The sequence below is a fragment of the Agelaius phoeniceus genome, chromosome 12 (genome assembly GCF_051311805.1).
Source record: "Agelaius phoeniceus isolate bAgePho1 chromosome 12, bAgePho1.hap1, whole genome shotgun sequence".
In the NCBI taxonomy this organism is placed as follows: domain Eukaryota; kingdom Metazoa; phylum Chordata; class Aves; order Passeriformes; family Icteridae; genus Agelaius; species Agelaius phoeniceus.
This window is the reverse complement of record NC_135276.1, coordinates 22,099,521-22,127,217: the sequence shown is the minus strand read 5'-3', so window position 1 is coordinate 22,127,217 and position 27,697 is coordinate 22,099,521. Positions and strand designations below refer to the sequence as shown.

Genomic DNA, 27,697 nt, shown 5'->3' with positions numbered 1-27,697 from the left:
GAAATAAAGCATTTTAGTTCTGCCAGAAGCAGAGATCTGTGTTTGTAAGTCCCTCCAAAGGCAACTCCATCTTTCCTGTTTTCCTCTCATTTTCTTTTGATGCACGAAGCCTGCACATTGCAGTGCTGTGATTGGATTCAGCTTTGGAGCAGTGTAATTGTAAATATTCATTGGAATCCAAGCTAGTTTTCCCAAGTCTCTCTTAAAAGCTTTGCAGTTATACAAACAGCCATGGCTCTGCATTAGCCTCACAGCCTGGAGGCTGCCTATTCCTCCCCAGCCCCAAAGTCTGCTCCATCAGAGGCTGCATGGAGAGAAATCAGCCTTGCCAACCATTTTAATCAATGCTCTATTATTTTCTTTATTCCCTCTTTAATGACGGTGCTGTAGAGCTGGCTCTCAGATACAAGTATCCAGTGGGGCTCCTCACTGGTGTCTACACAAATAACATGGCTCACCTTGGCTCCCCTGAGTGTCCTGGCCATGTATTTCAGTCCCTGTCTCTCTGCTGATGTTGACAGGGTGTCTGTGAAGGGCTCTGAGTCCTGGTATGTGGCATACAGTGCATGGTACAGGGTACATAGGGTACAGGGTATTATGCCTGTGACCATTCCTCCCCGCTCTGTGAATGCTCTGTGGCTGCTCTCCTACTGTGGGGCAAGGCAAAGGGCAGCAGACTCCTACAGCCCCTGAGGAGCTGAGGCCAGCTCTGTCCATCAGCCAGAGCCTGCCCTTGCCTGTGCCAGCCCTGCACGGCCAAACTGCATGCTCCAAGCAGATCATGCTCTCCAGGTGGTCTCTGACTGCAGCCATGCCCTGCACAGCTCATTTGCAGAGCAGCACATGTAAGAAACTGCACACAGCTATTCTGCTGAGAAGGGAAATTGAATCCAAAAGTTCTGATAGCGTATCTACGCTCCTATCTCTGCCTCATCCACTCATGTGTTCCCCACCATGGGTGGGACTCTGGCCAAAGCCTGTGGCACAGCAGGACATGTAATGCAGATGGTGGGATTGGAGCCTTCATCACCCAGTGACCTCCTCCAGGCTCTGCTTGCTCCTTTTCAGCATGTGTTACAGCCTCCTGGGGAACCTGGAACCAGGCAGGCTGGCAGTAAAAGGGAAAACACCGCAGGAGACTGTGGTGGGGCTCTGGGAAAGGCAGAGCTGTATTACCAGGTAGGAGCAGGGATACATTTAGGAAATGAGCAATGCTGATGTGAACATCAAGAGACTGATAGTCTGTCTTCCAGTTCTGAGACAGGGGAACCTAGAAGTACCCTGCATATTGTGTGTCTGTCCTTAAAGCTCTCCTGTGAGCAGGATCCTTGGGCCCTCGCAGTCTGCTCACCTGCTCTGTTCTCCTTCCCTTTAGAAAACTGTTCCTAATCCAAATGTTTCCTGATGGAGGCTCTGGCCAGTAGTTCTTGAGTGTTCCTGCAATGGACATAGAAAGCAGATGGCTTTTTTCCCTTTTTCCAGGAGTTTCTTACACACAGCTGATATTGTGATCTCCCTCAGTCGTACAGAAATAAAAACCAAAAACCCAACCCCCAACAAAGTAGCCAGATGAGAAATCACAAAAGAAATCACCCTGTCTAGTAGAAGTCCTTGCCACACAGAGCAGTAGCTGTGAGAGCAGATGCCCTGTGAAAGCAGATGAAGTAATGAGGCCTTTATAAAGATAGCAGGTTCCAATGTCAAAACAGCTCATGGAGAGAAATTCCCTGCTCCTGTAGATCCATATGTCCTGGCAGCAGCCACCAAAGTGTCCTCTTCATCTCTTTTCCCAGCTCAAGGCCAGCTGCCTTCAGAATGTGGTGAAGGAGACATCTCCGGGGAAAATCCAACCCCCAGCTGAAGGGAAGGAATGTGGAAAACCACATGGTCACGAAGAAGGGCTGGATGTTGAAACCTGCCCAATGGCAGGAGCAGAGGGAACCTGGAGTCCCTGTGGGAATTCATCCTCTCTTCTCCAGACACAACACATCACCTTTTCCCACCTGTGGTGTTACGCTGTGACCCCTCAGCAGCTGCCAGGGGAGGGGCTGTACCAGTGCACACACAGCCTGGAGCCCCATCAGGGTCTCTGGTGTAAGAACACACGGGTCCTTTTGCTGCACACCCCTGGTGCAGAGGAGTCTTCATGGCATGAGCTGGAAGCACAGACCTTCCCTTCCAACTCCGTTTTGCAAAACAGCCAGAGCACTGTTCTCCGGTGCTCCTGCTTGGATGATTTATCCAGGTCACGGTGAGGACAGCTGGCTAACCGAGGTTAACAGCTTTCTCAGTTTCATTTCAAAAAGACATTAGCATGGGGGCTGTATTAAACGATGATACGCCAAATCTTAATTCATCCACTAGGAGAGCTCGTGATCAGGTGGGGGACTGGGCTGACAAGCAGTGCTGCCAGTCTTTCTGTAAAGGGCAGGACCACAGCTCATGCTCCCAGTGCTAAATTACACCTGGCACTCCTTGCACAGGAGTCCTGCTGCCTGCTGCAGGGAGCCAGGACCACCAGCCTTAGGAGGTCCAGGGTCCCCCAACAGGAAATGCATCAGCAGCTGGGATTGGCTCAGAAAAATACATTGGAGTCCTTCTATCTAGAAGAAGGGTGTTGGGAAGAAAACATGACAAAGACTTATAAATCAGAAGTGTCATAGGAAGGTGATTAAGGAGCGACTGTTGTGGCCTTTTCCAAGAAAACAGTGGAATTTGTCAGGGGACAGGCTCAAAACAAGCCAAAGGAGGTGTCTTCTTATCCAAGCATGGTCAAACAGGGGAACTCACTGCTACAGGACTTTGCAGAAGCTGGATAAGATCTGAGTTACAGAATTAGTTTGACAAGTAATGGATGAAAATTCCTCAAGGGCTGTTAAACACAAAGGCTCCCCCTTGGGCTCAGGAAGCCCCTTCACCACAGAAGGTGCCTGAGCATTTTGGTGAATTTCACAAGCTTCCCCTGTTCTTCCCAGGGGAAAAAGCTCTTTCCTAGACAAGGCCATAAACTGCTGCCAGACACTGAGCCAGGTGGAACACTGTTCTGCCACAGAATAGTGTTATATTTATATATAACAAGGGTTGATGCTTAATTGGGAGGTTTGTAAGAGGAAGTTGAGAGCTAGGCTGTTTTATCTGCCACTTTCACACTGAAACCAACAGCAAGGCTCAGCTGAATTTGGTATCAGTGGGTGGAGAGATGGGAAGGGAAGGGAAGGGAAGGGAAGGGAAGGGAAGGGAAGGGAAGGGAAGGGAAGGGAAGGGAAGGGAAGGGAAGGGAAGGGAAGGGAAGGGAAGGGAAGGGAAGGGAAGGGAAGGGAAGGGAAGGGAAGGGAAGGGAAGGGAAGGGAAGGGAAGGGAAGGGAAGGGAAGGGAAGGGAAGGGAAGGGAAGGGAAGGGAAGGGAAGGGAAGGGAAGAAGCAGAGTATCATTCCTACCCTGCCATGCTGTCTTTGCACAAATCAACACACAATCATCCATATGCATATGCAGAACAAAACAAAGGCACATGCTGACCCTCTCCCACATTCATCCATCTGCTACCATCCACAAACACAGACAAAGGCACACATATCCTGCTCCCACCTTCACTGTGGGCAGTTGGAATGCAAGCTTGCCACGCACAGCTCAGCCCATATGCTGGGCTGACTCCTCACACACAAAACAACGGATGATGTGTGAGTAAATAGAACAACACCTTGTAACTTTCCTTCAAATTCAATAAATGTAATCAGTGCATTGTGTTCATGTATATTGCAATGTATGTATCGATATATGAACATATATGATATAGAATAGATATAGATATATGAACATATTGATAGGAATATATTTATCATCACCACATCAAATGAAACAAAATGTCTCCACTTTGACTAATAAGGGGGACACCCCCCCAACTCTATTTTAAATGCTGTCCTCTGAGCTGCTTTAGACAAACCAGCGGTGCTGAGCATCCAATATGCTGGTACCTGGTGCTCCAATGTCATAAGTACCTCGTTTATTCTACCAGAACCCCAAGCATATTTCACTAGCAAGTTGTTAAAATAGACACATTTTTTTAATGGCTTGTGTGGTGCTGAAGGGAATGGCAAGTGGATACCAGGTTAAGCAAGTAATGCTGCAGTGTGCAGCTGCAGGAGCTCCCCAGGTTTCCAGGATCAGCTCTCCTCATCCTTGTTTGCCATGTGGCAGACAGCCTGATGGCTGCAGAGGTGGGAGCAATGTGCTTTCCCAAGCCAGGCTCACACTCGGGAGCACACTGAACAAAGGATCTGACTCTACAGCTTTTGAAATACAGGGGTGGGCGGCGGGGCAGGGGCAAACAGACCCAGCATGGGGTAGAGTGGCACAGGCTGCCCAGCAGGCCTGCAGCAGGAACAAGGGTGCTCCCACCCTGATGTCCAGGAGCAAGCTGAGGGTTTTGTCTACAGCAGCATGGCTGAACAGGTCTGAGCAATCCTAATCTCCTGGCACACAGCATGTAAATGTCACCACGAGCCAGGACAGCTCTGCCCTGAGGCAGTGTTTTTGTGGCCATCCTCTTCTTGTCTCTCCAAGGTCAGCAGCAGAACAACACCCACAACATCTGTGCATGACAGCCATCACACCCCCACAGCCACTGAAATCCCACCACCCATTCACAGCCAGCACAGCTGTAGCCATCTCCCTGCTGCCTCCCATCTTCCCTCCTCACTGGGAGGTGACAGATTCTACTGTCACATCTTCAGCCCTTCCTTATGCTGCCATGTAAACAAGAGCAGCAGATTATTATTACTGCTATGAATGCAGCAAATAGAGTTCCCTTCTCCGCCTGGGCTGCTGAGCTCGAGTGGACTGGTATCTTCTCCTACCTGCTCCAAGCTCCCTTCCGTAGCTGGTGGCTGGCCCCCAGGTCCTGGCTGAGCTGCTGCTCTGGCTGCATTTCTGCTCCAGGTCTGCCTGCCTCTCCCTCTGCTTGGTCTGCAGTTGATAGATCCTCTGCTCTTGAGCATCCAGCTATTGACCCGCCCAGGGAAAGAAAGAAAAAATGGAAAAAAAAATCAATTAATACTAAACGGCTTAACAAAACCCCGAACAGCACAGACCTGATGCTGCTGGGGGTGGGGATTGGCAGGAGGAGACACCCCCCACACATTAGCTGCAAAAATCTGATGTTCTGGGGACAGGAAGCCAATATGGTAGGTGTGATTTGACATGCTTGCCCGCAGCAGGCAGACATGTCCAGCTCAGGAAAGCAGAAACCCTGCTGGCTGGGGCACCTGCCTCTGCTCGCAGGAGGGGTGTCAGACCCCCGCAGTGAGGGAAGCAAAGAGCAGCTGAGCAAGACCAAAATTATTCTAACCAGTAACCAAACACCCAGCTCCTGTTGCAGCTGCATGCTGAGCTCTTCAGGCATTTTCCCTGTGTCTGCTGTCCGCAGAGCAGAAGGGGCTCAGGCACCCCACAGCCTGTCCATCTGTCTGAATAGGGGCAGCTCTAAGGGTTCAGCATATTCATTGCTTGGTGTTCCAGCTCTAAGGTGTTTGCACAAGGTGGAAGCAGGGAAGAATCACAACTGTCAACCAAGGAGCATCAGCATGACAAGACTCAAGTGTTGACCCCAGCATGGAGCCACTCTCCCTGCTACCTTGGCCATTTACTCCTCAGGGACGCTGCTCATCTTCTTGTGATGGGCCAGAGAAGGCACAGTCAGCAGGCACTGTATGGCTCCTGCCCTGCTAAGGATGGGGAGGCAAGAGAAAATGCTGCCCAGGCAGCTTAGGAGTTGGTCTTTGGCTTGGTGGTTTAAATGCAGCATACAAACTCCTCTGCATTGCTGGCAGGGGATTGCCCTGCCATGACCAAGGGTCCTGCGTGCAGGTGAGAGCAGCATCCTCCTTCTGCTGCTCAGATATACCCGCAAGCAGCCCTGTGTCCTGGAGAAAGGGGTCTCCAGAGCTTCTTGCAAGCACTGCCTGGCCACTACCACCTTGGCTCCAGCTGGCAGCCCCCCTGCCCTCAGGCAGGCCCTGCTGCATGGGGGGTTCTCCCAAGAGCAATGTTTCCCTGAAGCTTCTCTCTTGGGGCATGTGTCCATCTGTCCTCCAGCACTGCCACTGCCCCTGGACCTCCTGGGCCCACTTGTGCTCCACAGTGCTGCCAGGCACAGCTGAGTGCTGCCAGCAACACTGCCAACATCCAGCAACACTGGCAGCAACAGAGGGGCCTCACCAATGTTCACTGACTTGCTAAACCTACAGAGGATTTCAATATTAATTAATGCTCACTGATTAGTAAAACATATTTATTGAAGACTGTTACCCTGATGTCAACATTCAATAAATATACTAATAATCAATTTGCATGTAATTAACATGAAATCATGTTAATGTCTACATTAAAGATGTATTTCAGCACACACAGGCAGTGCACAGCCCATGGTGCCAGGTCCTGGCTTCCACTGATGGGAGGGCTGAGTGGTGTGCCAGGTCACAGGGAGGCACTGGGAGGTCCTTGGCAGAAGGGTGAGCATCCAGCAGCACCAGGAGACTGGATGGATTCCAAAATCATAGGCTCACAGAGCTTTGTCAACAGGGATACATTAGAGATGGAGAGGAGCTGATGCCTCCCCCTCATCATCCCCCTCTCCCAGCTGCCAGGCAGGTGAGTGGGCTTGGCAGGCAGGTGATTCTGGGATTTTCAGTGCACTGAAGCTGCCTGCCCGCTCTCGGGCACCAGGAGTGCCTGTGACAGCAGGGCATGTGTCTCCACAGCCTCTGCCTGTGGGTCCGAGGTCACCCAGGGGTGCATCCTGGCCACAGCAGCACTGCCTGCCCCAGCTTCCCTCCTTCCCCTGCCACCCAGACAAGCCCACCTTTCTTGTGTCCCAGCGCAGCCCCACGCAGCGATGTGCTTGCAGCAGGAAGGGAGGTGGCATGTTTAGGGTGAGCATCCCCCACCCCCAGCCCTTCTCCTCTCATTTAAGTGGAATCAATTGTGCCATTTCTGCTTTGCTTTTCAAAAGCAATTACTTTCATGTCATTTTTACAGACATGCACGGAGAGAGAGAGAGAGAGTGAGGGCTTGATTATGCCCCCTCCCATCCCCACCGTACGGCTTCCGCAGCGTGGTGGAGTATTAAATTAAATGAGGTATCTATGGAGCGGCGATGGTTTCAGGTCAGAGGCGCTGTGGAAAGCTGTATGCTGCACTGCTCCTGTATATGTAAATGGATATATTAAAACCACTGATGTCAACTTGCAGCACTCATCTCTTCTGCTCTCGGGTGATCAAAGCTGATTGCAGAGGCAATTACTGCAAAGGAAAAGAAAATCACGGCCTCCTGCTCATCCCTGAGCTACTGGAGTTTAATTGCTTAGTGTAGCTGAAGCTGCCTCTCCATCTCCCTGGTATGCACACACACATGTGGGAGCATCTCACGCCTAGAGACAGACAGCAATGGGCATTTCTGGGGAGGGGTGGGGAGAAGCACCCGAAGCAGGGGAAGACCACAACATGAAAAATAATGATGCTTAAAAATGAATTAGACCACTACAGCAGGCAGGGCTGTATCTTAGCAAGCCGCTGGATCGATAGCACAGGGAAACAGGGCAGCATAAATACATGCCTGTGAGACAGCCTCTCCTGCTCTGTGGTCTCTGGTCCAGGATTTACAGTAAGGCTGCTTCAGTCTTTTACAGGATGTGGCTAATCAGACTCCCAAATTCTGGTGACACAGGTAGGAATCATGACCCCTGTTTTACAGCTGAAATCACTTGAAGGGAAGATGCCGGTGCTGTCCTGAGGAGTCCCAGCTCCTCACCCTGGTCTTACCTTTGTGTTTCACGTGTTTCTGCAGGTGCACCACAAAGGCAGGGAACACTGTAATGCAAACACAACACTTGGCCAAGTTGCCATCAGGCCTGTGCCACACACCTGCCCAGGTTGCCCATGTGTAGCACAGGGTCACCTCAGTGCTGGTCAGGCTTTGGCTGTGGAGCCTGGCCTGCCCTGAAGCAGGGCTGAGCACGTGCCCTTTGTATGCACACCTGTACCTGTTCCGAAGCAGGGCTGAGCAAAGGGTAAGGCACCAGATCTGCCACTAACATGTAACAAGGGAGCAGAGGGGCAGGAAAGAAGGTGGGGAGGGGGGCAAATAAAAGCTCTGCCTTCCCACCTGCAGGAAGCCACAGCCACCCCTGTGGCACCGCGGGGGCGTTGGCACCGCACCCCCCCAAGGCAGGAGAGACCCCAAGGGTGCCCTGCCTGCTGTGACCCAGTTCTCTCTGGTGGCTGTGGCTCTCCTCCAGCCTTGGCCAGGATGAGTGCTCCTGTGAAACCATCCTCACCTGACACCTGGGGAATAGGACAGAGCCAGAGAAATCCAGGTGCTGCAGTGCATGGCCAGAGCAGCCACCAGCAGCCATTCCCTCAAAGGCAGAGGAACAAAAATACCTAATGTGAGAACAGTTCTACCACCTCACAGCTGCATTTGGGAATGATGAGTCTGGCCCCCAACAGAAAGTTACTTCTGAAATTTTGACCCTTGAGAGTTTTGCTTTTGTGCTTTTCTCCTGAACCACTGGAAAGTGAAGAATACGTTTTTTTTTTAATTGCAACCAAAGCCTGAGATTCTGTTCTTCCTGCTTGATTTTACAACAGGGGCTTCAAAAAATCAACAGAAAATCAGGAAACCCAGAAATGAGCCTTGTGATCTGCTCTGGCTGCAGGAGTGCCAGAAGCCCTCAGCAGTGCTGCCTGGCCCCTGCCCATGGGTGGGCTCTGCCACGCAGCCTCCTCCCTGCCCTGTGAATCCAGACTCTCAACTCAAGGGTGCAATTCCTTTTTTATGAGCTGCCTGTCTCTTTTTGTTTAGCTAAGAGTGCTTGGAGCCCTTCCCCCACCTCCTTTTCCACTGCTTCTCTGGTTTTATTCAATTCAACACTTGAGGGAACTGCAGATGAAATGTCTCTGAATCTAAATTGCCAGCGATAGATCTAACAGCCTTTTTCCCTCTCCCCTCCCCGAGCTCCCTCAGACAGAAAGCTCCAGCACATTGTCACAGTGCAGAAGGGCAGCACCAGGATGGGTGCACACCCTACCTGCTCACGTGCAGGCAGGTGAGGGGACTGGGGAGCCCCTCGCTGCTGGTCCTGCCTGTGTGCCCAAGCACTGCCAGCCTTGCTGTGGGGCTGCTGATGCTGGGTGGCCAAATGGTGGGGGAAAGACTAGGAAAGGCTAAACCTTTTCCTTCCGTAGGGAAAACCCTTGACCTTAGAGCATAGAAAAGTAGTCAAAAGGAAAAATAAGGCAAAGAGAAAGGAGGAATCAAAGCTGGGAGACACAGAGGAATTAGGAGCCCGAGGGAGTCTGTACACAGGGAAGAGGCTCTCGAGCACTCCTGTAGAGCAGCTCCCTCCACAGAGCTGGGATTCATGGCAGTATCTTCATGCTGGGGAAATTAAATTATTTTTGTCCTTTGGCATCAGAGAAAAATAATAAAATATTGTCAGAATATTACTGAAACAATAAATATTTTTTTTTCTGAGTTTGGAGACAGAAGGTGAAGCATTAAGTGTAATGAGAAATTAAATACTTCACTGGACTCTAAAGCCTGGTAATACTGAAACCTAAAGAGAGTGGCTTAAAAATATCAACTTTGCAATGTAAATATTATTCTATGGAAAAGACCAGTTAGTGTGTTAATTCACAGCTGTAAATGGTGCCCATTTCCACTCAGATAACAAAAACCCCAACTGACCTCTGTCTTGATCCCATAGTCCTTAAGTCCTATTCACTCCTCATACACAGGTGGTATAGAAAATTCCATCTCAATGGAAGGAGATGTTGAGAACAAAACAAATAATTGGAGTATAAAGATAAGCATACCAAGAAGCATCATGCTGACTGCATTATAGATTTTCATATTAAGTTAAAAGAAAATCTGACTTTGGGTATCTGTTACAAGAACAGAATCCTGCTGTAGAACCTGTGGCCTGTCCAGGGTCTGGAACCGTGCAGGTTTCCACAGAAATCTGGCTTATTATTTGCAGTGAGAGCTTCCTCATCACAAGAGGTTTTCTGCTGTGGATCCAGCATTTTTACACTTGTCATGAGGAATAATCAGACAGCCTGGCTTGGTTTGAAGCACTGGAAAGGGCACTGCTGGGAAAATGTGCGTTTTCACACACTGTGTGTGAAAAGGAGCGGAAAAGGGATCATGTGGCAACATCTGAACACCACCAGGACAGTCCCTCTGGCAGAGCTCTGGATTGCATCAGTGGAAATTCAGGGTTTTCTGGTGAAACAACAAATCTGCTACTAGGCAGCTCAGATAATATAAATCTTCCCTGCCTGATTCGCTGTGTCCTGGGCAAAGGGTGCAAAGATGTTCCTGCCCCTGCTCATTCCCCTCGCTGCAGCACCCTCAGCTCTGCCTGGAGAATCAGGGGGTGACACACGAAACACCAGTCACTGGGCACACACTGAAGTGCCAAGCACAGGCTCTGGTTTTCAGGAGCAATGGATCTGTGCAGCCTCTGTGAGCACCACATGGATGCTGGATGCTGAGGAAGGGGAAGCAGAAGCTGTAAAATGACTACACCCATCACTGAAAGGCACATGGTCTCACGAGAGTGAGGGGAAACCCAGAAAAAAAAGATGAATGCTGGACTGAATAGCCAGAGGAGCACAGACAAACGCAGGAGTAAGCAAAGGCTTTAAAAATTTAGCAGGTTATTCTGAGGTCCTGGTGGCTACAGTGATGCTACTGCCAAGCTGCAAACCAGAGCAGTTTATGATGGAAGATCATTGACACAGAAATCAACCTGGTTGCTCAGTGTCTGCGTGATGAACAGCACCAAAAAGGGCCTCCCCACACCCGCTGGCTTTCACCTCTTTACCACTGCCATGAGACAGTCCTGAGCTCACAACTGTGCCTCCACTGCAGCTGCTTTGAGCACCTACCTGCATCCACTGACTGACCATGGCTGCAGGCAAGTGTGAAAATACCGAATAACAACCAAGAACTTCACTGGAAAAACCCTCAAGGAAATTCTTGAGATTTCCTGAGGACACAATTTCCCCCAGGAAACACCTGAGATGCAAATATGAGGACTTGATACACATGGCTGTATCACCCTGCTGTTCACTTTAAAGTCAGTTTATATATGTTCACTGGAGACCAAGGACATGCAAAAAACCCCCACAGGTGAAGGCTGTGGCTTTTGAAGCTGCTGCCAATGGCTCCATGGTTGCTTTAGGGACAGCTGAGGCACATCTGTCAATAGTGAGAGCCCTATCATCTCTGGATAAAGCAATACACAGTACTTACAAACACTGTAATAGAAACCTTTTCTGTGAACATGTTGCAGCCATGATGCAGAGCCCCACTTCACCCATTTTCATGGCTGAGGCTTTAGCAAGGAAGCAAACCTCAGCTCCAGTCTCCTTTTCAGGCTGTATGAGCTGTCTACCCCAAACCACCCACCAACCCCAGACACCCCTGATTCTGCAGCTCAGCGTGAGCCCTCATGAAAACAGCTCTTCTGAGGGGACAGGGATTCCCAGCACATGCTGTCACTTACTGGAACACCCCTCTGAATCCTGCATTTCAGAGAGGTCACCTGCCTGGAGCAAGGCCTGCAGGTGAGAGAAAGCAGCTTGAGCTAAGGCAAGTAGATGGCCCCTGGAGAGTGTAGAGCAGACACAGGCAAAGGGCTCCAGGGCAGGGCAGGGCAGCAGAGAGGAGAATTGACCTTACCTGGGCTACAGCCTGCACTGGCAAACAGCAGGAGCCAGCTGAGCTCAGGCAGGGAGCAGCAGCACGGGGCCCTGGCTGCCCTGGCACAGGCTGGGCTGGGCTGGGGTTGGGGTTGGGGCACAGGGTCCCCCTGCAGTGGCAGCCCCATGGGCAGATTGAGGGCTGCCAGTGGAGCCCCCTCCCTCTGAAGAGCTCCCAATGGCACTGAGGTTCTGCCAGAACCTCATCACCATTGCTGACAGGTTTCAAGGTGAGATGGAAAAGTATCATGCAGCTTCAAGTAAAAGATAGGAGGAAGACTTTAACCTCACTGTACAATCATGCTAGCTTTGTCAGAATAAAAGTCAGAGCAAATCCTGCTGCCTCACAACTTGCCACTGAGGAAAGTGCTCAGGCACAGACATTTTCCATTGGCTGCCCCTGGCAGGCACAAGGGAGAGACTCCAGCATCATATCAGCACAGCAGCAGCACCAACAAATCCTGCAGCAGTAGTGGAAGGCTGTCGTGATGCAAAGCAACAAGATCACACAATATGTCCAAGAACCCTTGGAAAGGCAAAGGCTCTCAAGATATTGCAGAGGGAAGCTCAGAATTGCTCTCAGTTCATTAGGCTTTGCCTGAGGGGTTTTCTTCCAATATTAACTACAAACAAGCTTAAGGTTTCGTGCATGCAATGCAGAAAGGTGAAGGGGAAGGTTTACCAAAAGCCATTTGTAAATATGCTAAGGCAATTCATATCTGTTTTTAAAACTCATCAAATATCCTGTGTACTAAGTCACCTTAAACAAGACCGTTGAAAAAGATCTGTCAATACAACAGCATCTTTTTCTGCATAGAAATTTTACATCAATGCTGGCTAAGAGTCTGTGCATAAATTACAGATGGCAGAACACAGAGTGCAATTTCCTTCCCTCCAGGCACCGACACTGTGTTCCCCTGCAGCCGCCTGCTCCTCCGAGCTTTATGACCCCGGTGAGATGAGCTCTCGCTGGTTTTTTCCTCGTTACATTCTGATATTTCAAAGCATGGCCTGTTCTCACTCCCATCTCCCTGCTTCACATTATTAATGAATTGGAAAGCAGACATCATTAGTTTTTGGAGACCATTTCTTTTAAAATTTACAGAACCCTTCATCTGAATCCCCAGAGCCAGTCTGCTGTTCTCATCTTGGAATCTTATTAGCATCATATCTCCTGGATCCTGCCATGCAAACTGCATTGCTATGCACTTTCCAGCACTTGACCCTTTTGCGGACGGAATTAATTTTCTCTTTGAAGCCGGAGCAGCATGCTGTTGTGCTTGTTAAAGGAATAAAACTCAGGGTGGAAGAGAGGAAATAAGCAGAGGTTATTCTCAGTTAAATATAGGCCACAATGAGTTTTATATAGGCAGGCTGAGAGAGATTGGCCAAAAGAAATAATAGATTGATGACGCTTTATTACCAGAAACACTTCCCAAAATAGCAGGCAAATAAACTGATGGATAATGCTCACTGGGATTTCTGGGTTTAGCTTCTCCTGTTCAGCAGCATCACCCTTCTTTGCAACAATCTGAATCTGCCACCTGTTTCAGTAGGCAAAATACCCCCAGAGTTCTGGTGAATTAATGGTGACTTTTGATGGAATTAATCTGAAAAATGCAAAGAACCAGAATTTGCTCCTTGCTCCCAGCAATGGAAAGGTGCCCAACTTCCTGTGAAGTGCCTAAATGAAAGCCCGGGTACAAAGAGGTCTTTCTCCAAAAGAGTCTAATATCTAGCACCCCAAGAACATCTGTGTCATTGCTACTATCCCCTTAAAAGGCACAACGTCCCTAACACCTGAAGTAAAGTAGTACTAGAAAATGTAAAGTGTTTGTTGCTCAGTCTGGGCTATTTCTTATTGCGCAGGACTCCTGGAACTGAAAAACATCCCTCCCTCATCTGCAGGGTTTTTACAATTTTGTTCCTGCTGTCTGGTTTCAGCAGCAATCTTTACTATGACTGCTCTAGAGGAAGTTCCTTAGATGAAGACTTCATCCCTTTCCAAAAACTCATCAGGAATATGTTAAGAAAAACAGCAGAAATTTATCAACATAACTTGCAAAAAATACAAAGCCAGAGAGCCCCGAATAGCAGAGCAAGTCTTACACCTTCACTATCAGTAATGGGACCAGGCTGCACTCGGGAGCTGGAACAGGTTCACACCCCTTGCATGGTTCCCACCCCTGGCTGTGGGGTGGGTCACCAGTTTAAACCAATAGCTGACTGGATTGCTCTCTCCTTATGGCTGGGCAGTGGTCCAAGTGGAAGGAGGAAAGAGGAATCCAGCTCATCCCAATCACACAAGGAAGCCACAACCCTGGAGTCCTACTCATGTCATGGAATCTAAAGGAAGAGTAAAAGCTCCTGAGCCAGGCAGGACTGAAGCAATTCATTCCTCTCTGTACACACCTGCCCTGTCCATCAGAGCCAGCCCAGAGCTCAGCCCTGGAGATGGTCCTTGCCTTTGAAGGTTGATTTTACCTTATTTAGCTCACAAACAGCGAAATCTTGACAGCACCATCCAGACACTTCTTCCAACACTCCAGAAGCCATGTCAGAGGCATACCCAGCACCCCAACCACCTTTGCCTCCCCTTCCTATCTTGCCATGACCCATAACATTGGTCTGCCTGGGAAAGAAAAGATCCCAGGCACAGGTACCTCAGGCAGGGGTGGGACAGTGCCTCATGGTGAAGAGCAAACCCAAATGCATTTTCCAGGCTACCGTGCTAGTAACACTGGGTGAGCGAGTATCATGTCCATTACCTTATCCTTTAACCTGTCCTCCAAAGAGTGAGAGCTGGTACTCACTGTCTTCTCCTCTTCACCTTCTGGAAGCGTGGCAGCTGGTGCAGAATGATTCAGGCAAACAGTGTTACAGCAGCAGCAGTGCCAGAGACAGACTGGCAAGAGCTTATGAATAGCACAGAGGATGATCTATAGCCAAAGCCATGGGCAAGTGCTAGCCATTAGTCTGGGTGCTGGTAATGCACTCCCTGAGTCCATTACTCACCAATCCATCAGGCAGCCTGCTACAGACAGAGAGATTCCAGCACTTCTAAATCTGCAAAGCGATGGCTGGCAGCCTGCACTACATGCCCTAGGTTACAAGGGCATGGAGGAAGACAATTCATTTTATGTCATAGCCAGTATTTCTTCTTCTCCTTTTTTGTGTGTACTTAAGAAATGGACCTTCTATTATCTGCAGATTGATAGCCAAGAGAATGCTCTGGTGTCTCTGATCACATTTACTACTGAGAAAGCTTTCAAAGGACAATGAACCTCGCAGTTCTCATTAGGTGGACTAAGTATGGGAACATGCACAAGTGCAGATGGAATTTCTAATTTATGAACAGTGCTTACAGTAGAACTATTTTAGAAAAACACTACAATTACAACACATTATTGGAACATTGGATATGACAGAATCAAGGTTGCCAGAATAGTCTGGGATATTCTGCATAAGCATTTGCTATGGGCTCTGATGCACATCTCACACTATCCTGTACTTATTAATTCATACATGCACAGAAAAGGCATCAGTCACTGCTTCCTACCACAGCTCAGTGTGTGGCTCCAGCTCCAACTTGCATTTAGTGCCCACTTTTCAAACCTCTCACAAAACTTTGCTATTAATCTGCTTGTGACATTTCTATGACATTCATCACTCTCATTCTCCAAGGGCAGTCCCTAATCTCAACACCCTTGCAAGAAAAAAGTTTTATCATCTGTACTTTCCAAGTGCCAAACAGAGACAGAGAGAGACTCAAGAGCAAGACTCGTCCTCTAATTTTGGTTCAAGGTGTCTAGCTCTAATTTGTGATGCACTTAACAACTTTGTAGCACTTTGTATGTTCCAAGCAAAACTGTGAGTGCTCGGCAATTCCACAAAGAAATACATTCCTGCTCTGGTGCGGCAGACAAGGAGCTGTCTGCAAGGATCCTGGCTTGTGTGCTGCCTCCAGTGACACAACCACCCCTCCAACCCTGCGGCTGCATCTGGCACTAAAGGCCACTCCAGCCACTCCAGGCAGCTCTGGAGCCACTGCTTGACATCCACCAACACTTTCAGGTTCCACAACAGAGGGATGAGGAACCCCTCACATGACAACCACTCACCGTGTTTGCCACATGCTGATCCATTTCCATTGCAGGATCTGTGCACACAGCAGGTCACCAAAGAACAGGCACTCACACCTGAGGCTGGGCTGAACCACACCAGCATGGCAGGTTCTGTGGTTTGGGAATGTAGGTCAAGAAATGGCAAGCAATCAAAAAGAGAATCTTTCCATGGAAAGTGTCAATACTACTTTTATGTAACAATATAACTCAATATTTACATGCAAATTGAACACAGGAACTTCACACATTACTATACAAATAGGAAATTCATTTTGAATACCTGGTTCTAGGCACCTTTTTAACTTTCCTTTGCCACAGCCAAAGTGTGTAATGATGAACACACTAAACCCTCCCTCTTCTTCAACCTGATGCTGTTTTCTCCGTCCACAGCTGCCTTGACATCTGTTTTAACTTTGTATTCAAGAGTCTGAGCATAAATAGGAAATGCCACTCATGTCCAACACAGGTGGATTCATGTTGCAGTAAGCACCTGAAATTTCTCATTTCATGCATTTTGAACACCCAGATTTGTAATTCAAAACCACTGGCATGTTTTTGTTTGTTTTCCTTTTTGGGAGTCAGTCTGGCCATAGAAGAAACAGGCATGAGAAGCATGAGGCATGGCCAACACAACCATTGGAGCTCCCACTCCCTGCCTGGCCAGAATGAGGACTGGGAAGCAGGGAAATGGAAGAACAAATGACAAATGGAAAAAGCATATGAGCCTGGCAGAACTAAAATCAAAGCTCTGTCATCCCAAAGAACATCCCCATCCCAAAGAAGGAGGAAGAGGCACACAGTGATGAAATGGGAGCAGTAGGAATTCATTTGCCTTGGAGGCATCCCTACACATGAACTCACACAGGCACAGAGGAAACCTCACTCTGCTATTCCTGCAGGGAACCCTCACCCTCAGGCTAACCCTAAAGCAAGCATTAACCTACTTATTGTGCCCTGGGGCAGTCTGTAGGGTGAGGAAGCTGCCTGTTTGGGAGGAAGGGGAGCAGATGTCACCTCAGTACAGCATCTGAGTACATATTGTATGGTCACCTGAGAGCAACAACACGAACCTCTTGTCATTTTGGCAGAGTTGGGCTAAGGCAGGACACCCTCCCATCCGTTTTGAGCCATCTCCTTCCTGAACAGATAAAGTGTAACTTCATTAGAACAAAAGTGTCACCATTTTAGGAGCCCTTTTCTGGGGCAGCTTTGGAAACTTCAGCTTCTTCCTTCTGCCATTAAAGCTCTCTGAGCAGTGAGGGCCCAGGCTGAGTCACCTGTGCCAGGTCTGTTCCGCTCATCTCACGGCATGGGAGAGGGACAAGGGACATGACCACCCACCCAGTTTGCAAAACCCTCCCAAATCTCAGCTGCTCTCCAAGAGCCAAACACCACCTGCCAAAGTGAGCGAGTGCCAAATCTCCCTTCTCTGGGCATATGCTCGTGAGTTTGAGCAGCCTTTGTCCCTTCAGAAGATTTGTCCTGCATCACCTGTTTCTCTGGCTCACCAGCAAACCCCAAGAACCTGCTGCTATCCCAGATCTTCAGGATCAAACACCAGTGCTTCCATTCAAGTGTACGATGGCAGCAGCAGGAGATACTGCTGCAGTTTTTAGCAGGGGTCATCATGGTGCTGCCTTTGAGACACATCTGTAGGTACTGGAGCAGAAAGTCCCAGTGCTGGGTCTGGGGACAGCACAGTGACAGTGGCAAAACAAAGTAAACAGAATCACTGAGCTGGCAAAGTGAGTGGGCACCACTAGGCAGGGCAAAGCACGAGAAAGGGTGACAGTGTCTGGGGAGCAGGAGGCACAGGACTGTGTGAGCAGGCAGACAGGGCAGCAGCAGCTGGCACTGAGTGGCTGCAGGGATGACCTGCAGCAGCACTGCTGGCCTTGGCTGCAGCGCTTCCCCTGTCTGTGACAGCTGCAGCCAGCGACGCTCCTCTACCTGATACTGAAATAGACACTTAAGAACGGAACACATGGCTCTAAGGAAGAGAAACACCAGATCTCTCCAGATAGGAGCCTAATCCTACAAAATCTGCTCCTTCAGTCACTGAAGAAAAGTCTAAGTGGCTGAATTCCACTGAGCCAAGATATTTAACCATATAATTTCCAATCCGAGCTATCTTTACAAACACACATCAGCTGCAGTGAGCACTGTGAAGAGAGTACCAGAGCCACAAACAGGCTGGTCTGATGCTCGGGACCTTAACACCAGGATGAATCTTAACAAGGATCCTGATTTCTGCCTGGGAATTCAGCAGCCTGTCCTGTTTTGCTGAAGAAGCTGTCCACACAGCACCACTTTGTTCCCCAGGTGTGCAGCATCCTGATAAAATCTGCCTGCAGCATCTTTGATGCTTTTGAGTAATTCTTTTGATACAGAATTGTGCTGTATTGCCTCATCTCACTGAATCTTTGCCTCCATCAAACCAGCACCAGTGGTCTGGCTGTCATCCTGCCACCCTAATTTTATCTGCACCAGGAACATGGGAGCTGCACATTCACACTGTGATTGTTTTAATTTTATTTATTTTCTCTGTCCTGCAAGTGATCAGCTTCCTTCTTTTTAAAGCCTGCAGTCAGCTTTAATCTACTTAGCTGGGAATTATGAGAGATTTGTTAAAGATTTAAAGATTTTACACGCTTTGCTTAGAACTATAACCATCAGGCAAAAAGGCCCATGCAGGCAAGCTGTTCCTAATGCTGGGCACATCCCTCAGATGTGCCAAGGCTGGTGATGTGATGCCAATGGCTGATGCTTTTTGCTGGCACACTGGTGCCCTCATGGACCTGCTCAGACAGTGCTTAGAGTCTGTCTGTACATCACCCTTCTTCTGGAAGACTGAATAAGGGAGGGAAAGAGCTGCCAGCTCAGAATGTGGGTCATTGCATTGGCATCAGCAGCTGCCACTGCCACAGAGCTTGGCATCAACAAGAGTGGGAAATTGGGATTATCCATCCAGCCAAGGCTGGCATTGCCTGATGGTGCATGCCTTGCCCAGGAGAGGTGGGAAGGAAACTGCAGTTTCCTGAGAGCTCTCTGTGACTGTATCCTACTGCTCAAAACAGCATTGGTACTGGGAGAATGCAAGCAGGAGGTGGAGTGACTCTAAGCTGAATGGGAACCCTTGTTGGAAATGATAACAACAGGCAATGCCAGTATGGCTAAACTGTGCTCTACTGGGGAGCCCCAGGCACAGAGGAGCCACAGATCCAAGGCCCTGGATCTGTGTTTCAGACAATTTATCTCATTGAGGGACAGAGAGCAAGTCCTGCACACCAAGGCCCCAGGAAGTCCCAAGGATGGAGCTGCAGGGAATTCTTCCAATGCCACAGGTGAGGAACCACAGGAGAACTCTGGAAGAGAGCAACAGGAATCTGTCAGGTGTGCTCTGTTCAGCTGGCAAAAGCCATCACCTCAATAGAAACCCAGAGCATGAATGAGCAGGGGTGTGAGAGATTCCCCATGAGCTGTCCCTTTTTACTGACCTGCAGAGACCAGACAATCCTGTCTGGCAGACACAGGTTTTGGTGCCCCTTCTGGATGACCTTTCCTTCTCCCACCCAAAAAAAGCTGTTTCATCCCTAAACATTCTCCAGCCCTTGGTGCAGCATCAAATTCATGTGTTTTGGTGTTTCATAAAAATATCAGCAAGCAGCATAGAGTGTGAGCTGGGGACCAGAACCAGCCCACTGAACAGCCCAGAGCAGGATGGGGACTGGGACCAGCTCCTCATGCAGCCCTTGGCACAAGGAGTGAGACTGGGACCGGTCCCCACGCAGCCCAGGACACGCTGGGGCAGCTCCAGACACAGCAGTGGGCTCTCCCCAAACAAAGAGTGAGTACCCCTGGCACCTGCACATTGCCCCACAGCAAGAGCTCTTCGTGCCAGCCATGGCCCAGCCTTGGTGCTGGGCAGCCCTGACAGCCTGCCCATCCCTGGTCCCCATCTGGAGCACCACACCAGTCCAGTGTAGGATCTGCTGGTGCTACACCCAAAACCCCAACAGGGAAGCAGACATCCTTCTCTCCTTTCCAGCCTGCAGGAGCCTTTGTGGCAAGTGAAACAGGGTGGTTTGCCTTGAGGTTAAAAAGATCTCTGACTCCTGGCATTGCAGGATGTATCCACTGATCATGGAGCTTGGGGAATTCCCCAGGGCCACCATCCTGCTTCCTCCCACTGCCCTCAGCCCTTCCTGCTCTCCACAAAGCCCCCTACCTCCAGGGGGACACACCAGTTGTTCCCTGCCCTTGCACCTTCTCCAGGTCAGACTCAGCTGCTTTTCTGTGTCAGCAAGGACCAGCATGGGGACAGCCACCCCTCGGTGCAGGGGCAGGCACCAACCCTGAGCAGCAGCAAGCACAAGATGCTGCAGAGCCTGGCTGTGCTGCTGCCTCTCACTGGCATGTCACACAGACTACAGGATGGTTTGCCTTGTACCTGATCTCTTCATATTCCCACACCAGAAATCTGCAGCCACAGGTAAAGGCACAGTCTATGAACTCACTGCTTTGTCCTGGGGATGCTCAGTGTGACTGCCGGTACCTGCATCCGCTAAACAAACCACACACACAGCCACAGTATTTTGAAAATGATGGAAAGTGTGGGATTCTTCACTTTGGAGACATCTAACACCAAAAATTATTTGGGACCAGGGAGACAAACATTTGGGTTTTACAATTGAAACGCAGACTCTTGAGAACAGCAAATCACACTTGCTTGCCCAAAAGCCCTTTCAGGCACTTCCCAGAGCTGAGGAAGGCTGACACTGAGCTCTCCTGACCCCTGGGCTCTCCCATCCCTCTGCTTCTCCTCAGATGCTGCCCAGAGCGGCAGACTGTGACCCACACAGCTTTCCACGGGCCTGTACATTATCATCTATCCCTGTGCAGACAGCTCAGTGGCTTGCCCAGGTGCAAGATCCCAAATGCACCCTCCTGGTGCTCCCCAGATCAGCAGACATGCAAAGAAGAGGGAGAAAAGAAAAGAAAATGTCTTAATACCTGCCTGAATGTCCGGATATTCCAGAGCCTTTCCAGTGCTGACACCGTGGCGTTGGGCAGGACCCTCCGGGTCCCTCGGCTGGCAGTGCCAGCCCTGCGCTGCGCCTGCAGCTGTCCCCAGGGTCACGGGGCTCAGATCCGAGCAGGGACGGAGCTGGCACAGAGCAAGCCAGCAGGAATCCATCCCACTGCGGGTGGCGAGGGGCTCCGGGCGGCTCCTCAGCGCACACCGCGCCTGTGAGCTCGCTCACCTGAGCGGTGCCGGCCTCCGCGGCCGGTGACAGCCCCGGGGGACGCGAGGGAGCCCGGCTGAGCCACCTGTGGGGCTGCCCGTCCATCCAGCCCGCTGCCCGGGCCCTGCCTCCTCAGAGAAGTTCGAGGGGAGCAGGTGGGAGCTTGGTGGAGGGAGTAATGGGAAATAAATAAAGCACGAGGACAGGGTGGGAAGGGGGGCTCCGCTCCCATTCCCAGACGTTTGCACTCCCAGACTCAGGCGGACTTTGCAAAGCAAGTGTGGACCCTCCTGGCAGGGCAGCCAGCAGCTGCCTCTCCACGCCGCAGTTTTTATAAATTCTGGGAAACACTTTTAGACAGACACTGGCACTCATAAATTATACAACTCATTTGCATATTCCAGTCATGAGACATTATGCAAATGTGACCTGATTTGCATAATGGATTCCTCTTGTCGCTTCACTTGCTTCATGCTTTTAAAAAACAAAATGAAATAAAATGAAAGCACAGGAAGGTGAAAGCAGCAAGTTCCCAGCGCTGCTGCGCCTCCTCCTGCCACACTGTCACCTTCAGCAGCGGCACACTGGGGCAAGGGAGAGTGAAAAACCGAAGCCCAGATGGGTTATTTCTCTCGTAATCACAACAAACTAACTTTGCCTTGGTGTTGATGCTTCACCCCAAGCCACACACCGCAGCCGATGAGGGGAGCTGAGTTCTGGCGGGCAGGACCGGCCGGCGGCGGCCGGGGGCCCCTGGTGCTGCTCGCTGCCGCTCGGGGTGCCCGGGCCGGGACCGAGCGCCGAGAGCCGCCCGTGGCTGCCGAGGGCTCGGGGCCGCCGTGCCGCAGCTCCTGCTGACAGACAGGTGCCTGGCAGAGCGAGGGAGGGCTCGTGCCGGCTGTTGACAGCAAACAGAGCGGTGCCGGAAGGACGAGGCAGCGGTGCCAGCCGCCCGGCCGGCCCCAGCGGCCCGAGCAGCCCTGGCAGGGCCGGCCCGGCCGCCGCCCCCGCGCCGCGCCAGGCGTAGCGTGCCAGGCGGCCGGACCCTGTGGGAAAACTTAACTGTAATTCTTCAGCTTTTAAAATCAATTAACCCGTGTGTTAATTAACATCAAGTCGACGGGAGGAGGAGGAGGAGGGGAGAGCGGGAGGGAGGAGGGAGGAAAAGAGCTGCAAGGGCGGATGGCAGCGGAGTTGGCACAGTGCCATCCATTCAGTGGCAACGCCACAGCTCCCTGCGATCGCGGCAGCGGGTATATGTTACGGGGGCCCTGAGCGCGGGCCAGACAGTGCCGTAGAGCCAAGGGAGATTATCCAGAGCCCCAGGAGCAAGCGGCAGGCAGCGACCGGAGGCACAAGTGCCAGGATTACAGACCAGGCTCCTCCGCCGGGAGCCCTTCCTCGGACGCGCACCATGGGGATGGGGCTCCCCCGCCAGCGCCGCACTACTCGGACTTCCAGCACTTTTCCCCCCTTTAGACATCATTCTGCCGCAGTGGAGCCAGCACAACGGATGCTTTCACACCCTGCGAGACAAAGGCCGTCGTCTCCGCCATGACACCGCTCCGTTCCAAGCCGAGGCCGGCATCTTGGAGTCTTTAGAAATAAATGGAAAAGGGAAATGCGAACAATAAACACAGCAATCGAAAAAACCTCATCAACAAACCCCTTGTGCCCGCTCTCCATGCCAGGGGCAACATGGGCATCTGTCGCAGCAGAAGGCGTTTGTGTGGGGCTTGCTTTTTTTTTTTGGCTTTTTTTTCCCCGCAAGCTGTTGGCGTGTTTTGCCATTCAGGTTCGTTTACAATTAATGCCAAAAAAACCCCAACCACACCCAGCCCAGTCAACAACAAACAAAAGGGAGTAGTCGACATGGAGTGAGAAATGCCCAGAGAAGCTGCAAGAATGCGAACTCCGGCCGATGCCATTTGGACAACCTCAGGGAAAGGTGCCAAATCTGCAGCTCAGGAGGGACCCCGAGGAGGGAACGCGAAGGTCTCCGAAGAGCCGAGGGAAGGAAGGGAGGAAGGAATACCGCTCTCACAGGGCAGGATCAGCCTGCACACAGCCTCTGCTGGGAGGAGAGGGAATGTTTGACGGTGTAGCGAGATGCCTGTGTATGCACACGCACACGGAGCAGTGCGTACAGACACACAGACACACAGCACACACCGCCTGGGGTCGGTGCACAGGAGCTGTGTCAGTGGGGTGAGGAGATGTGTGTGTGCTCTGTGCACACACGCGCGCGTCCGTGTGCGGGTGTTTATGTGTGTGCACGCGTGTAACACACGCAGGGAGATGTGTGTTTGTGTGCCTCAGTGCGAGAGAGCGACAGGGACTGAGGAAGAGACACACACACACACACACACTCACCCACCGTCAGTATACATCCCACTTTTTGACCTAGGTGTACACGGAAGACAAAATAAAAATCATACTGGAGCAGCAAGCAGGCAGCAGAGATTTATCTACATTCACTGCTATCACCAGGGAGATGAATGGGGCCGATCTGAAGCCCTTCACGAGATCCACTATGGGAGTGAAGGAGGAGGAGGGATGCCACACAGACATGCACAAACTTGAAGACAGAGAGATTTGGAAGGTGCTACTTGTGAAGCCCAGGTGGCACTCGGAGGGCGAGCGAGGGAAGGAGGCGTGCGGGCGCTCCACGGGGTCCGCAGGGCGCGGGCGCTTCTGGACAAGGGCATCAAGGGACAGCTGGCTACTTACGTTGTCTGCGCTGCTGAGGATCCTGCAAGGTGTTCTGTTGGCACTGGGCGCTGAGCCAGGGAAGGGCACTGGAGACAAAAGGGAGAGACAAAAAATAAAGTCATACAATGGGAATATTAATTGCCTCTCTTGCGGATTTTACAAAACTCAAAAATGTTTTCTTTTTGCCTGGTGATTTTTTTTTTTTTTTTTTTTTTTTTTGTGGATTGGTGCACTTCCCTTCTGCATGGAAAATACTAGCATGGGATCTACAGCCCAGCTACAGGGCTCGGGATTAACAGTGCTGGCATCTTTTGGGCATATTTTTTCTTTTAATAAATGAGCTTTTGCTGTTAATGAGGAATAATCGTTTGGCTAATGAGCTTTGAAACATTAAGAGAAAAGAGGGTTTTTTCCCGTTAATTGCCCTGGTGCGACCGCATGGATGGATTACAAAAGACAGCAGTAGGAACGCAGTACAAAGAGGGGAAATGTCTCCTGGAGTGGGATAAATGCAGAGATGGGTGATACATCCCTGCACCTCTCCTTGCTTCGCTCCCTCTTACTCCCTCTCTGCCAACTGCTATGGGTTTCCATAACTCCGCAATCAAAGTGGATGCTCGGGGAAGATTATTATAGTCAAACAGTGAAGCGTCGGCGGCTAATGTCTCCAGTGTTTAATCATCATACAGTAGAATGGTTTTATGCATATTTCATTTGCATATCATTAAACCACGCTAGCGCGGGACATTCAGAGCTGGAGAGGTACAAAGTTGGGGGGAGAGAGTGGGAGAGCGAGAGCGAGACAGAGGGAGGAAGGTCCCTGTGATGCCTATCTTCAAAAGCCAGGGACTTGTTCCATGATCTGTCTTCTACTTTTGCTAAAATCATGATGACTTGGAAACCTTTGAAGTTGGATATAACCTTGGATTCTTCTAATTCCAGCAGAGTGATGTATTAGAAAGGGGGAAATGATGCCGCGCTAGACATTTAAAGGAATATAAGCTCCAGTGGAATGGAAATAGGAGCTCTTTGGGGAACGAACTAGCAGAGCCAGCCACAGCTTCAACATCACACTGCTGTGTTCATACTGGTGAAGGATACCAAAGTAATACAAAAGAAATGAAGACAGCATATACATTAAGATGGGGATTATATTTACTCTTTCCCTTTTCTTTTCCTTTTTAAAGGCACAAAGCAGGATGGAACCAGCGGTAATTTACACGCTAATTAGCAAACTGTTGCCTCTTTTTGTGTTTGTTTTTCTTCTCTATTTTGGAGAGGGGCGTTTTCACCACTGAAGTGATTAATCAATTATTTGGTAGCACAGATCCTTCTCCACTGGCATTGATCAGGAAGAGGAGGTGGTGGCTGCGGGGGGAGGAATACAGTGGGCTCTTTGTAGATCTTATACATGCACAACATATTAATTGGGGTCTTTATAAAGCTCCCTCAATAGACTGTTTCTTTCCTGGAGACCAGCAGCTGGTTAGCCACCGTTGGCGACTCTTCAAACATGCTTTGGCTGGGGGCAGTCCTGACGCTGTTTGTTGTTGTGCTTTATTTTCTCTCTGCCCAGCGGGGGCTGCGGCTGCCCACGCTGCTGTAGGGAGATGGACAGACAGAATCAGTACCAAGACAATCTCTTGAGCTGGACGGGAAACTTTGTTTCCAAATGAAATGCTGTTTTATATTTAAATTACCGTCCTTTTCCTCCCCACTTCTCTTCTCCTCCAAGTCTTTGTGTCGATTATGAATATTCAGATGAGCTGTGATGTGATTACACTGTACAATTACTTGTGTCCGTGATAGAGGCAAAGGCACTGAGGAAAGACAGAGCCAGATGAGCTTGGAGCTCGTTTGGGGTTTGTTTTCTGTATTTTCCCCATCTCTGTGGCACTGCGGCACATGCAGATGTCGCTGTTGTTCTTCATAAAGCCCTAATGATATGCAAAAGCATAACGACCCCATTTGGGTTCAGAGCATCAACGAAATATTATTGGGGGGGAAATCCTGACTGAAGGAATGTCCACATAAATTATTTTTATTCAAATCAAGAGGTGGCAGTGAGGCAGAGGAAGTCACATGAATACATGCATAATGTGAGCACACAGAAAGGTTATCGCCAAGGAGAAGAGGGTTTTGCACTGTGCCTGGGACAAACAGGCTCATTTGGGGAAATCGTTCAGCCCACCATGTGATTTGCTTATTTATCATCACTCATCCTCAGCCAGGGCACCTGGCGTGCTCGCTGCTGGAGACCTGGAGTGCTGGGAGCTGCCTGGATGATTCCTGGTTACTCAGAAACACCAAGGAGTGTGCTGTGCAAGGGGGACAGGAGACAAGGAACCAGAGGGAGAAGCTTTGAGTGCTGCAGCTCAGTGACAAAGGAGGGGCCTGATGACAGCTCTGCGATGGAGTGACAACAGGCCACTGATGCCAGGCTGGCACGCAGCTTCCCAAGGGACAGAGCTCTGGCACAGTGGCTGCGGGGTCCCCACCACAGGTCAGTGGGACACGGGGTCTTGGGGCAGAGCAGCTCTGGCCACTGTGCCACCAGGAAGCCTGCTGGGGACAGGGAATCCAGAGCTGGTCAGATCCATCCTCACCATTTTCCTCAGAGAGATGAATGGTACCTGGATGTAATGAGAACAAAAACGTGTGGGGAACAGGAGCCCTCAGCTGCTCTGTTCAGCTGCTTTTCTGGACTGGGACCTGCACCCATCACCATCAGCAAGGAGGGAACAAAGAGAGGCAGAGTGAGCCAGCAGTCAACAGCAACTGTGTGACATCAGCTCAGGGATCTGTGCCTCACATGTTTGCCCTGCACTGATCCTGGATGGCTCTATTGCCTCCTCACACCCTTGGTGGTGGGCAGGACTTGGGCTGCAGAAAGATGTGGTCCCAGGGAGAGAGTATTGTTTTCCTCTCCACTCAAAAAGCTGCAGATGGAACCAGTGTGAGAGAATCCTCCTCTGCCCCATGCTCTGGGCATGCACAGACCATGCCTGTGGCTCCAGAAAGGCTCCTGAGCGGTCCCTCGGGGGTCAGAGAGGGTGGCCCCCCTGTCTCTATGAGTGTGCCCCTTGTCACAGGCACAGCAGGGGTGTGAGGGAGCCGGAGGAGTCTGGGAGCCCAGGCACGCAGTAACCAGCGGGGCTGAGGCAGGCCAGCCTCAAAGGATCCCAGACAGGAGGGTCACACTCCACTCTGTGCCCAAGGACCAAAGTGCAGAGGGTGCAGACAGCAGCTGCTGCCCCACGCTGCTCAGACTCCTGACCACAGCCCCATCCAGCTGTCACCTCTCTCCATTCCCTTCCCATATCTCAACAGATGTGTCCCCTCTGCACTCCCTCCTCTGCAAGGGTGCCCAGGAGACTGAGAAAAGGCAACAAGCTGCCAGGTCTGATCAAAACCAGGACACCAGGATGGCCCCTGGGCAGCACTTCCAAACCTGGGCTTGCCACTACAAACTACCTGCAAAAGTTCTGGACATCAAGGATAACCCAATGGAAGCCTGGGCCAGCAGCTGTGTGTGAATGTCCTGCCCATGCCCATGCAGCCTCTCAGGGCTTGGCTAATGCTTGTTGCCACCCTGGTGAGAAGGAATGTGCAGTCAAACCAGCCCAGACCCAAGTGAGCAGCCCAAAGCTGTTTGTGAGGAACAGAGCAGCCATGATGGGATGGGATGATCTCAGCAGGTCATAGAATCACATCATGGCATGGTTTGGGTCGGAAGGGTCCTCAATGAAAATCTAGTTCCACTCCATGGACTGCCCAGCCAGTGCTTCCTACCCCCAGCCCTGCGACCCTGCTGGTCTGACACTGCCAGCCCCAATGGTGCCACCTGGCTCT

At 50.6% G+C, this 27,697-nt stretch overlaps 1 protein-coding gene across 6 annotated transcripts in view; it reads right to left on the bottom strand.

Annotated features, from left to right (window-relative positions):
* LOC129125278 (polyamine-modulated factor 1-binding protein 1) overlaps nt 1-23,987 on the bottom strand; it is a 35,298-nt gene extending 11,311 nt beyond the window's left edge. For 3 of the 6 annotated variants that reach the window (XR_013183983.1, XM_077184886.1, XM_077184885.1), the window contains exons 1-3: nt 20,901-22,290; nt 4,854-4,998; nt 1,352-1,437 (exon numbers count right to left, since the gene is read on the bottom strand). The gene's annotated coding sequence lies outside the window, so the exon portion shown is untranslated. Of the gene's footprint in view, nt 1-1,351; nt 1,438-4,853; nt 4,999-5,087; nt 5,342-20,900; nt 22,291-23,863 lie in introns of those variants that run through there. The other 3 variants (XR_013183985.1, XR_013183986.1, XR_013183984.1) reach the window with 3 other exon arrangements.
* Between the last annotated feature and the right edge of the window lie 3,710 nt (nt 23,988-27,697).